Here is a 12,997-nt window from a genome sequence, read left to right as displayed (position 1 = left end):
CGTCCGTCCGATGATTGGCCAGAGACGGGTGGCCTATCGGTATATACCACGGGGCTCCCGGATCGACACGGGCTGTCCCGTTACGTGGGGTGCTGATGGCGTGGCGATCAACTGAAGAGGTGCCAAGTGGCGTTATGGTGCACTTTTTTCCTTCTTACTTTGAAGTCCAACATTCGACTCCCGAGTTGCGGGGAAACGGGAATAGCTCCACCGACGCTGGAAGAGCAACGTTGCGGGGATGGGAAAATGAGATGGGGAGGTGAGGTACAGCGCGAAAGCCTCACCGAAACACGCCCCGAAGGGAGCTAAAGGAGGCAACGAACAAACAAACTTGTTGCACTCCGACAAACAATATAAATAGTATGTTTTATGTACCCGAGCGGAAGCCCCCAACGGAGGTGTTTATGGCGGGCGGAAGTGTGTTATGCAGCGCAACGTAAAGGGTGCGGCAAAGGGTTTGCGATGGGCCGGCAAAGAATGTGCAGCATGTACGTACGTCAATAGTTTTGCGCGCGAATCGACAACTGTTTCGTAACCGATATTTATTTCTCGTCCCTATTTTCCGTGCTTACCTTGGTAGTGATTAGCGTCATGTACCTTAGTTAAGCCTTTTTTTTAATTAAAACAAAAACATGCCACTTCTATATTTTGTGATTGACCAACCCGGAATCCGTGTTCAAGAAAATGTCCCTAAATTAGCAACTCGTTACATGTTAACAGCTTTGGCCCGCTCTGCAAGTTTCATATTCGACGAATAAAATGGTGGATTGGTCTTCTATGTTAACCAATCTAGAGTCGGTATTAGATCATTGTTTTTAAGAATCTACAACTCAATTTAATTTAAATTTGAATTTTCATGCTTTCTTTGAAATATTTTGAAACTATAAATATATCAACACAGGTCAGGTTTAACATAGACGGAAACACAGAGCGGAACGTACATAGTCATTCAATTTGACGATAAAACATTATTTTTTCAGTACGAACAGTTCTATCAAAAATATGGAAATAATAAACTGCACTGATGAGTGATTTCTACATACACCGTAATTAAACTCTTTTCTACAAACGTGTTTCAAAAATTTAAATTTAATGTTTCTTTTTTTTTCTAACATTTTAAAAGACTTAACCAAAAATAGTATAAAAAGCGTAGCTCAATCGATCAGTCGAAACAATAAACATCTTTTATTTGCACGTGAATAAGTAAGCGCACTTGCATGAGAGTACATATATTTATTCATTATTTACGAGAATTTATAACCGAAAATTACAAATCTAAAATATGTAACAGTCGGATATTTTTAATTAACTCGCTAGATGGCATTGAGACTACAGTCAAGAGCTTTCGAAAGCACCTCAAGCTTTCCAACAAACACACACGGAATTGCAATCATTTAGGCGCTAACCCGCTATTCCTGTCACACTTTGGGAAATGGGTGTACGGATATGCGGTAAAAATTAGTTTCACAAAAAAATGTGATGAGGGTTTTAGTGCTTTTAAAATCCACTATTTGTTACAAACAAATGTTTGAAAATTTATAAAATTTGGCATAAATTTGCAGCATCGTCTTACGATCGTAAAAATGTTGTGCTGGGAACAATGTAACGTCTTTCAACTAAGAATAAATTCTCTTAATTTGTTGTGCCCTCAGCTAATCAGCTACAGCAGGATGTTTTGTTGAGGGTTTTATTTCATACCTCTTTCCAAGTTACATGTAGATTGCCACAATGTTTAACCGTTAGCTCTGGAAGTAGTTGGTTCAACATGTTCTCAAGCAAATTGGGACATAGTACAATAATACGCTCTTTTTAAGCATCATAAAGCTATCAACAGCCCTTCCGAACAGCGAGCTGTGTTGCCGCGAGGAACATTTTCACAGTACCGTGTTAATTACAACCCTTTCGGTCGTCGGGCGTTCGGCGAAGAAGCCGCACGCCGGGAGCTAGCGGCCGAACACATCACGCGACAGGTGACATAATTTCTCCGAGCCAGTTTTGATCCCCTCCGTGCGCTCAACAACGCTTTCTTAACTGTTCTGCCAATTTCAGGCCAGCGCGATTGGCCAACATCTTCTCGGCCAGTCCTTCCTTCACCGCTGGCGCAAGGAATGTTGACTACCACCCGGGCCACCCGTCCACCTTGCAACCCATTTTCCCGCTCCCCGGCCAGTGCGGATCGGCAGAACATTCCTGTTTCCAGCGCACGCCAGCTCGTGGCGTTTAGCGTAACCGATGCAACTGACCGCGATGCACTTGCACCGACATCGCATTAGGCGCATCGAGTAATTGGATCAACGTGGGTCAGTTTTTGTATTCATTTGTGCCCGTCGCGATCTGTTGCGTAATTTATGGCACGTTTATCTGATAATAATTTCAACCTTTTTCACCCGACGATTGATTGCCGGCCCGATTTGCCCGAGAGGACGAAGCGGTTGCTGCAACTCGATCGATCGATCGGTTTGGTAAAGCCAGCCAAACAACCTGGGCCGTGTTGCAACAGTTTCAACGCGGCTCTTCCCATGTTGGGCCGCGAAGGGTTCAGGTCGGATCGGTATTGTCTCACTTTCGCTGCAAACCGCGCGGGCGAGGTGCGCCCCACGGAACGTTAAAAGGTTGGGTAGGTTTGGAATGTCGTTCGCTCGATACTTTAATTGAGCCAATCCTGCAAGAGGGTTTGAATAATCAACCGTTCTACCGCAGACAATGCGTTAAGGTTCCTTTTGAAGGATGGTTTTTTATCATTTTATTTCCAGCAAGATCACCACCAGCACACAAAAACTTACCACCCTGTTTGTGGGCTTCCTTCTGCGGTGGATGAAGGCTGGCCAATTACCATCCAATGATCTAATCGATGAAAAATGCAGCAGCTTCCAACGGACAGCGAGCCATTCTGTATCTGTTACTTCCCTCGAACCTTCGGAAGACATCATGTTTCATGTTCTTTTTTCCCCCGCCGTTGACATACAAGACGTGCAAGAAGTCTCACCGGACCTGTTTGGAAACTTGTTTTCAAAATCGACGACGACGGCACCGGGATGTTGTTCAGGCAAACACAACCTCCCTCAAACATAGCACCGCTCCGCCGTCTCATACCGTTTCCCGTGGACCACGTCGTATTCCAAATCCTTATGATTTGATCATGGTTCAAAATAACTTAAGAAAGTAATCATCATTCTCCACGCCATCGACGATCCGCGTGGAATACCTTGGCTCAGACCGCATTTCGAGCAGGTTCTCTCGGGTGCACTTAATTTATGTAATTTAAAAACGAGCTTCAAGTGTGTAGAATAGTCTGAAAACCTTTTCTTCTTACGGAGAAGAAAAGCCTCCAAGAACAGCGATGTCGTCTCCGTGGCGCGAAACAGGTTACCCCTTGAGCTGACACCGATCTTGGGCGGAATCGCGTCTCGACCGGCCAACTCGCAGTCGGTGTTGTGGGTCAAATATTCAAATTAGTCTCCTGATCCGGTTTCGGAACCGTCAAGAAAAATAGTCGAACAGGCTGAGGCCAAGTAGAAAATATGTTAATCGAAATGTATAAAAATTAGGTTGCTTTCCTGTGAAGTTCACATACATATTCTATTTTTATTTTGTTTTTAGGAGGTTGATGTTTCGCTATTAATTTAATGCTCGGCAAGTTTTTTCTGCTGTTAATCTCATACTCGGCAAAATGTTGCCCTCAAATCGAAGAACAGGCAATAAAAGCAGTCAAAAGTTTGTTATTGTAGGTCATTCGGGAATCGAAGAATACATCACAAATTGCATGATTTATGTTTAAATGAATCGTTTTATCGTAATAAATTTTTATTTATTTTAATTATCCAGACGTAGCGTTTAGAAGTATTAATTGACTTTGTTGACAGAAGAATTTCATGGGAAAACATACATGAACTAAGTTTTCTCAGCTGAATAAGTTATAATTAAATATTTTCAGTTACAGTATTTAGAAGGACTAAACTACGTCGATGTGTTACGTTCCACAGATAAAGCATTTCTTATTAAAATTGACCAAGGATTTTTATCACCATAAAAAACATGAAAAATTTAAATTTAATCTTTATTTAAAGTTACTTAGTTCATTGTTCGAATCATCAAATTTCAGTTTGACAGTGTTCATTTAATCTGGAATACATTTTGGAAGTGTTCAATCTGTTATCAATAATTACTCCTAAGTTCGATAGACTATTTTAAGCACATATTTTTGATGTACACGTCACAAAGGGATGTCATAAAATCAATTTTTTTATATAGGCCGAATAAAATCCAATTTGATGGATATTATAAAATCCTACCAACCCTAGAAAAGTGCCACACTCTTTGAGCAAGTATTATACAGGTAAATTTTGATAAATGAATCATGCGAGTAAATTTGATTTCCTTTTCTTTTCTTCAGTTGGAAAGATGTCCCAGGAAGGCATTAGGGGAACTTTCAGGTGCTTTGTCGCTAACAACCAAACAAACACCGAGAAGCGCAATAAACTCGGGAGTGAAGCGTGAGCGAATCCGCCATTCGAACACTAGCTCGAGGAAGAGAAGGTGTCCATAAAAATCACATTGCGGCGAAGGTGCATTTCGGCTGGACAGCTGATTAATAACGCCCGGCTTTAAAACTTTCCGCCAATAAACGAAGAGTAAAAAAAATCACTTCACAAAGTCGGGCTGCAGCGGCGAGGGCACTTCCGTGACCGACACCGAGATTGTGGTGTGGTCAATTTCCCTTCCAATGAGCGAAGGGAAGCTAAAAAGCCCATCACGGTGGGTGGAGAAACAGCACCACGGGGGAAGGGAATATGGGTGGGCATTTGTTTTTCTCAGGCCACCACTTCCCAGAAGTGGCGAGGGTTCAGTTGTCGTCTTCGCAATGCTTGACCGCCACTCAGACGGACGGTCAAGGTTCTTCCTTCTCATGGTTTTATGGTTCAATTAACTTTCAAACGAGTTGAGAAAAAAAAAGCGCAGAAGAATTACCCAACCCCGTTCCGGGTGTGCTGTTAAGCTGCTCTGCTGCGCAAGGTGGGGTGTGTATCTTAATCGCCGGCGAGGAGGGCTTCGGTCTGCCGGGTGGAAAAATCTCAGCATTCACTTGAGCGTTGATCCGCAACGCCCGCCCGGCGAATGCGTGAGAATGGCTCGGCCTGGGGTCACGATTAGAATTGAATCAACCCCTCGAGTACGAGCGGCTCGGGGTTCTTGGTCGTGGCCATGATAGCTAGCTCAAGGGTGGCTTGCGAGGAAGATCACCGTTTTCACTGTCACTGTTACGCGGGGTTAATCGTATACAGATGATGGATAGTTCCTCGTTAGTAATAAACAACAAAGTGCAAACTTCAAAGAAAATGCAATAAAATGATAGAAGGCCAGTTTAAAATACTACATAACAGTTTGTTTGATTTATGTTCGAATAGGGTATGTTTGTGATTGCAAATAAAAATATCACTTTAGCAATAAATTGGATGCATTCATGAATCTTGTGAGCCATCACGGTTCGTCTCATTCATTAGGTTAAATATTCAACGACTAACCTGTAAACTCTGACAAACAAACTCTTTAATATTTAAAGCTATTCCATTTTATCCATTTTCATTTGCCTTGAAATAATGGGATATTTATTCACCCCTTCCGTCTAAGAACAGCAGCTTCAAATATAATGCACAACTTTATCAAAAGACTTCTGTTGCTTTCTTTCAAGAATTCACAACCTGCCCACGAACAAGATTGCCCCATTTCTTCCCCACCTGGAGCTAATAAATAAACATGTTCTAGACACGATGGAAGCGACGCGCGGGCACTCCCCCCAAGCGAGTGGTGGTCACTGACTTGTAGTTATGAAATCCCGTCTCTGAACTACTTGAGCCCCGTGTGCAACTAGTGATCTCCGTGCAGCCGACAAAGCATACTCCGGGTGCATGTGGCTATCCAGTTGAATGGGTTGTTGGGCGTGCGAAAGCAAGTAGCAAGTGGGTCTTCGTTAGCCTTCGTGGGGGGAAGAAGCCTACAGATTAAGGGTGCCGGTGTAATTTCTCTCCGGGGTTGCTTCCTGCGCGTATCAAGCAAGCGCGATCGTACCGCGACGGAATGCCAATGGGATTTATTATGTATTCGATTATCGGACAAGCTTGCGAATGGCGTATCAACGTGGCTGTTTCGACACGAAGCGTGGTTGATGGTTGAGATTAAATCGGGTGGAAAATTGTCTGCAATCCTTCTTAAGGAGATGTGGTTCAAACATATGGTCCGTTTTGTAGTTTATTTCGATATTTTGAAGGATTTTGATTGCAACATTTTATTCAATAACAGATCGATCTTCGAATAAGTTAATAATAAATGGACAACATTTTCATGCAGTGCAAAAGTTATATATTGATGAACAGTGCATGCTACGTGACATTTAATTCAACCTGCAGTAGATCTAACATGCATAACGCAAAATCGTTAAACAAAAAACCAAACAACCATCAGGTTGTGGACTGATTGCGATCAGAAAAGGGATTTCTTAAATTTTTCAAATATTTTCATTAAGTTATTGTATACAACTATATAAATTTATGTACACAACCTGTCAGTAATCTTTGAACCATTTGATTGAAACGGTATAAGAACCCATCTGGTCCTCATTAGGGATGTTTAGTCCTCTTTAAGCCACGGTGAATGAAGTGTTATACAAGAACATTTCTATAGTATAGTCAACATCTATTTAGTGAGAAAGTGTGTATCGAAAATCATTGCTTAGATTTTCTTAAATAGACAATTTACTTTGGATATTACACAAACGACTGAGCCATAGTGTGGCGATGGCGATGTAATTCTTGAGAAAAAAGTGTCATAAATTAATTTGGCAAAGACCTTTTCAATACAGGGAAGTGGAGGCAATATGTGAGATGAATTTTCTCGGTGAAATCGATCCCAAATCATTGGTCCACCACGTCAATAACCGTCCTATCAAACTTTTTTATCTTTGAAATTTATAATCTTTACATCAGCAGATTTCAAAAGCATACACAAACTGAAATAAACATTTCGGAGTAAAAAACAGAAAACTTTGATGTGGCTTGATTCATACACTACCATATTGTTAGAATTGAAAGATTTAAGAAGGTTACTTCACATTGAGGATGGTTTCGTTTTCGATTCAACAACAAAAACTCTGAAATATGTTTATTCAATTTTTGTCTCTATTCTTTCATTAGGTTCGGGTTCAGACCAAAACAGTTAAATTTCAGTTTTTCTGAAATTTTGAAAAGACGAAATCTATCATTCAATATAATACTTTGACTGTCTAATTTAGCTAAAAACATTCTCGTCGATTACAGTGGTGCTCATTTTTTACACTTTTCCCTATATGATTTTAAGTTGTTCCCACAAAAACTCTACATGTGATGTGCTTTGCGTACAAGAAACTAACCAATGTTTACCAACTAACGTACTTCTATTTTCAAACAAACCTATTTCCACTTTAAATACGGATACGTTCAATACATATGCAACAAAAATTTCTCATCACTCTTCACAATTTAAGGCAACCCAGTGCCAGCATCACATACCCCATTAGGTTGCCTATTTTTAGTACTCCTCGTTGAGCGGGTCGATAATTGCATGCCGGCTGATTGGTGCTAGGAAAATTGTGCCAATTACTGATCAGCAAATTGATAACTCTGCAGCTGGTAGCATCAAACTACACTTCCCATTGGCCATAGGTTCTTCCTCGATGCGGGTGCATACCTACGCCCCCCGGGGGGAAACGGTGAGTTAGGCAAGGTGTACTTCTTCCCACTACAAGGGCCAATACTTTGGTAGCATTTCAGCTATCGTTGCATTCCGTTGCGTTCCATTCCGAGCAGTGGCGTAAACAAATAGCCATACAGCTTTACAAACTAACCCGTACCGGCCGGTGCAACCCGTGGCTTCCCGGAGGGGTACCGTTCGGCGAACGTAAGATTTGGGCGGTCAGATATTTTCACGTCTACAAACCGACTCCCGGTGGCCAAAAGTAGAAAGCTACTGCTGCCGATGCCCATAAGCGTACGCCTAATTTTGGGGCTTTTAATTGGTTTTCGAACCGCGTGGGGGCTGCCATTTCTGCCGTTGGCTTCCCTCGCTTTCAAACGCCGTGCAGCGGAAGTCGAGTGTGCCACGAACCTTCCGTAAGCCCTATGTTTAGATGTTTTCAAGAGGCAAACAGCGGGAGGGAGAGAGAGAGAGAAATAGAGAAAGAGTTCACTAACGTTCCCTAGTCGGAAGTTGATCTCCGATTCGCCGGAATAGACTCGATCGAGAAAACCCCAAAAATTAGCCCAACCTGCCTAATTAAAACCCCATTCAGTTAGCTTTAGTCGCCGACTCAAACTATCTTTGGCAGGTGGGCACCAGGAAACCTTCCTCTTGCAGGTCGCGGAGCGATTACGATTGATGACTGAACTGACAATTAAATGACGTGCTACCTAAACGGAAAACAAAACCCTTCCCCAAACCTCCTGCTAGGCACACGAGGTGATTTACAAATTAGAAAACGCTTTAACGTGAGTATGCCGGCTCGGATGGATCGATGGAAAACAGACACCAAAATCCCCCCGGGAAAAGGGAAAGTGAAACCGAAAGCTAGGGGGGAGACGAGGAATCGTTGCTGGGAAATGGAAACTCAAAACAAAGGTCTCATATCGATCACAATGGGGGGAAGTGGACGAGGTTCTACCGAGGAAAGTTTGTTGACAAATTGATTGTGAAGTAAACATTAGAGAAAACGAACCATAAAGTCGAAATTGGTGAACAAATGGACACATTTGGAATTGAAAGAACTCCACCGAAAAGAGTGTCTTGCTTTCTGAAAGGCCCTTCTTTTAATGGGATAGGTTAAGTGTTGAGGTTGTACCTTTTAGGGAACAAACATTAACCTTTCTTTCCTCAACAAAGTTGAACATTTTCACCCCTTGTGACCTGTGCCAAAACTCGACTCCCTCCACCCCCTGACTGTGGCACGCCAACTGTTCTTCCAGCAAAGAGAATCGGTCCTATGCCACGTTCGACAAACCGCCGCGACCCGCGATTTGCCGCCTTTTCCTGCGCCACGTCATGGTATGCGAATGTTGCGAAAACCGCTTCCCCCCGCGGGAGAAAACGTTCGGCTGGCAAAGGGAAAAGTAAGCCAAACATACACACACGTCCCCGTCGATGGGCACATTAGTCGGGTCGCTAAACCGGTATGGCGTGCAGCTTCTCGAACCACAACATGCACGTCGACGCTGGACGTCGCCTACGGAACGGCTCGGTTCTCGGCAGCAGAAATAAAACCCAATCTCAAGGGGAAGAAAATGATCGCACACACACACACACAGACACACCTACATCGATGCAAAACGCTACGATCGACGTGTGATTCCAGCAGTCGCAACATATATCTCCCTTCATTCCGTGATCTTTCCCTCCCGAGGAGAGTCGCTAGCTCGGGATTGGCCGTGGAATGTCGTTTGGTATGTTTTCCGTTTCACCGTCGACATCGTTTCCACCGTTTGTACGAATGGGCCTCGCAACGGTTGATCGGTTCAGCTCGGGGTCCAACGTGTGGCTTTGGACGTTGAACATCGGACCCAGGCCTCAGAAGGCATCCGTCCACGTTTGCTTCTGAGATTCACGCTTTGTCGCACGATGGGACTCGAGCGCCCGCCATCGAAGAAGCTCCTTCAAGAAGACGGCTGGGTGGGTGCGCCATGACACGAAGCCCCGATCAGCTACGGCTGCGACTGTGTGAGTGTTCGCCGAGACTGGGAAACCTACATTTGGAAGAAGTCCTCGAAGCCGCAAGAGGAACAGGTTCCACATTCCACAGCTTCACCTCCGACGGCTGGTTCTCTCGCTCTGTCGCTCTTCTCATCGGTGACAAGTGCCCGAAAGCGATCCTTCGGGTTAATGGGTGATGACTCGCCAAGACGCAGACAGTTGCGTTTGTGAGTGGGCAGTTTGATTGGTTTCAAAAGACTCTCTAGTTGTAAAGTGTTTCAACGTTGTTTATTCTACCTTCATTTACATACACACCGTATTTTCTGTAATATTTCTTGTAGCATTTTTCATGAGTTAAACCAAGATTTTATTTTTTTTATCCTTCACTTTTAAGGCCAGCATGCTCCGGTGTACGTAACAGTATAATTATTTATATGAGGGGTCGGAAAAGTCTGGCCCGTCAACTGATTTTATCCAGCGCGTAAGAAAACTTTAGTGCCTCATACAAAAACCCATTTCAATTATTATTGGATTCGTTTGTTATTAACAAGTCAGTTTTGAATGCGAATTTCTCCAATAATTTTTAAAAGACTTTATCTATCGCATTTGCATTGTTGATCTTACGACTTGTAACATTGAAAATTTCTCTTAGTTATTTTCTCTCTAGCCAACAAAGCTGAAATGCTAAAAAATAATTTAAGTAGAGAATTAATTTTAAGTACAATTAAATAAATTGATTAACAATACAACGAACCAAAATGTATTTTTTAAATAGATCAAATATCAATTGAACGAAGTATGAAATGTTAACACTCTGACGTCTGGATACACGCATAGATGTAATGGCTTGTAATGTAATATCATGTTGGTGTGCTGTCAACGCTGTCTCCTGACACGCACCGCAGTTGCTGTTCGTACGTAAATTCTCATAAAGATTCAAGAAGAATGATCAAACAGGGCGGCCAGATACGGAGGAACTAGTGCAAACGCGCCGGTCGTAAAGCGTTGCGTCACCGTGAACTGTGCGGAGTTAAGGAAAATTAAATGATAAGATTTCTTATATTTTATCTTACACTACTTTTTGATATAATTTTACTAACGCAAAAGTTGCTAAGTTCAAAAGGATTAAGTACTACTTTAAAAACATTAAAACATCGTTTAAGGTCTGTATTTTAAATCATCTGGCCCTTTTCAGAAAATGTATTCCGACCCCTGGTTTACATCATTATATCTAACCATCTTTGTTTTAATACTAAAACCATTTAACCAAAATTAATTTATTTAAATAAAAAAATATATATGGCTTATTATTTATGTTTTTTCGATGGATTGAAGTGACTTTATAGATTAACGGCAAATGTCAAAAAATGGTAAATACTATTTTTTAAATCAGGTATCGAGATTTTACAAAAAATTTTCATGAATCACTCTGCTCATTTTCTCAGGATCATTTTTCGTTTGAATCTATGACTTTAATTAAATAAATTAATTTAAGATTCGCTTTAATTATCAGCTACAGTTGATTTATATTATTGGAAGCTACCAACGTATGTATTTATTTGCTCTTTCGTAAAATAATCTGCCAAAGACTGTGCATTAATGCCTAACATTTTGACTACTTTTTGAAACACACTTTGCATTTTTTATTTGCACCTGTTTTTCATCTTATAAACCTATTCCAAATCAGTCAACGATAAGTATTTAGATCACACGAACCATGTTTGTAGCATCATTATGTCATTTAAACAATTTTCTACGACTAAAAGTTTGGCAGCTTTCGTACAAAGGTTTCTTTCGATGAAACAGAATGACTAACGGAAAGCTAATTTTCTTCTCGTGCTGGGAGGTCATTATGCATCGTAAATGTCTCCGTTCTCACGTGTAATAGATTTCCGTTTTTACTGACCTAATCATTATCATTTTATGATGGAGCCGCGAAGTGTATGCGCACGACCGCAGCTGGACGCTTATTTACCGAAGCTGTACGAAATTCCTCCCCTCGATTCGTTATTGGCCCGCTGAATTCACAGAAAAGAAAGCGTACATCCAGGCACAGACCCCGATTCGTTCGCCGTTTCGAAACCGTTTTCAAGATGCCAAAGCGGGAAAATCCGTCAGTGACAACTGTGACAACAATCGGACGAAATGAATGCAGCTATCATACCGGCGACGATGACCCGCTGCCGGCGATGGCAGCAAACAAAACCGAACGCGCAGACAAAACTTTCCAACTTTCCTTCTCCGTGCATTCTTACCTTTCCCGCGCGCCTTGGCGCATTCATTAGTAGGTCTTATAGGAGGACGGGCGGGGTCGGATCAGTGGGGAAACGCGGACGGACGGAAAGCCTCTCCGAAATCTTTGCCGCACGCATCGATCGGCCGCGGATTCGATCGATACCAAGCACCAGTACACCTGTGCGACGTTTGTTTTCACGATTTCACCGCCACATTTGTCTTGCCGCGGGCGGTATGGAATGTACGGGGTAAGGAAGAGGGGGGGAAAGGAAAAAAAACGGGTGGTGCCGATCGAATCGATCGCCGATCGGGCGTGACGGTGCTCGGGCGGGAAACGCGAAGCGAGGAACCGTTTACTTCCACTATTAATCACAGCATAAATTCCATAAACCGATGTCACTGTGGTTGTGGTTGGTTCATTCACAATTTTTCTCGCCATCTTGGCCGTTGGTGCTCTCTCGCCACAGCCAGCATCCGGTCCGGAGATCTTCTCCGGCATTGTGTCACGTGAACCCAACACCGAACCTCTCTCTTCCTCGCTTTCTTTCATGCCTTCCACCCAGGGGGACGTTTATTGACCATCCGGTTCTCCGGAGACCACCGCGAACTGCGAACCGAAGGAAAGTGTTCAGGCGGGCGAAAACGGTGTTAAGTGACAACAACACTCTCGCCGGATCCGAGAGACCAAAACCCGAAACCGGTACCGTTCGGTGCGATATGCCTACAAAACTCCCTCTGGCTGGACAAAACCAAGCGGAAAGCAGTGTCAATCGACGCAGGAAAGCTGTTCAAGTAGTGACCATCTACGTACGAACCCCTCGCATGAATATCACTTAGCAACCAACCAAGCCACCTCACCCCGAACTTTCCCCGCCCTGGACCTTGGCGAAATGGCGTGAATTGTTGGGAAAACAAAACCCCTTAACCGATTTCTCGACACGACGGTGGGATTCGGATGGGAAGTCAATCCGGCGGTGGAGTAATCCGGCATGAAACAAGATATAAAACAGCACCACTTTCTCCCCCTCTTCAAGTGCGGTGGAGCAGCTGT

Source organism: Anopheles ziemanni, chromosome 3 (assembly GCF_943734765.1).
Source record: "Anopheles ziemanni chromosome 3, idAnoZiCoDA_A2_x.2, whole genome shotgun sequence".
NCBI lineage: Eukaryota > Metazoa > Arthropoda > Insecta > Diptera > Culicidae > Anopheles > Anopheles ziemanni.
This window is presented reverse-complemented; position numbering follows the sequence as displayed.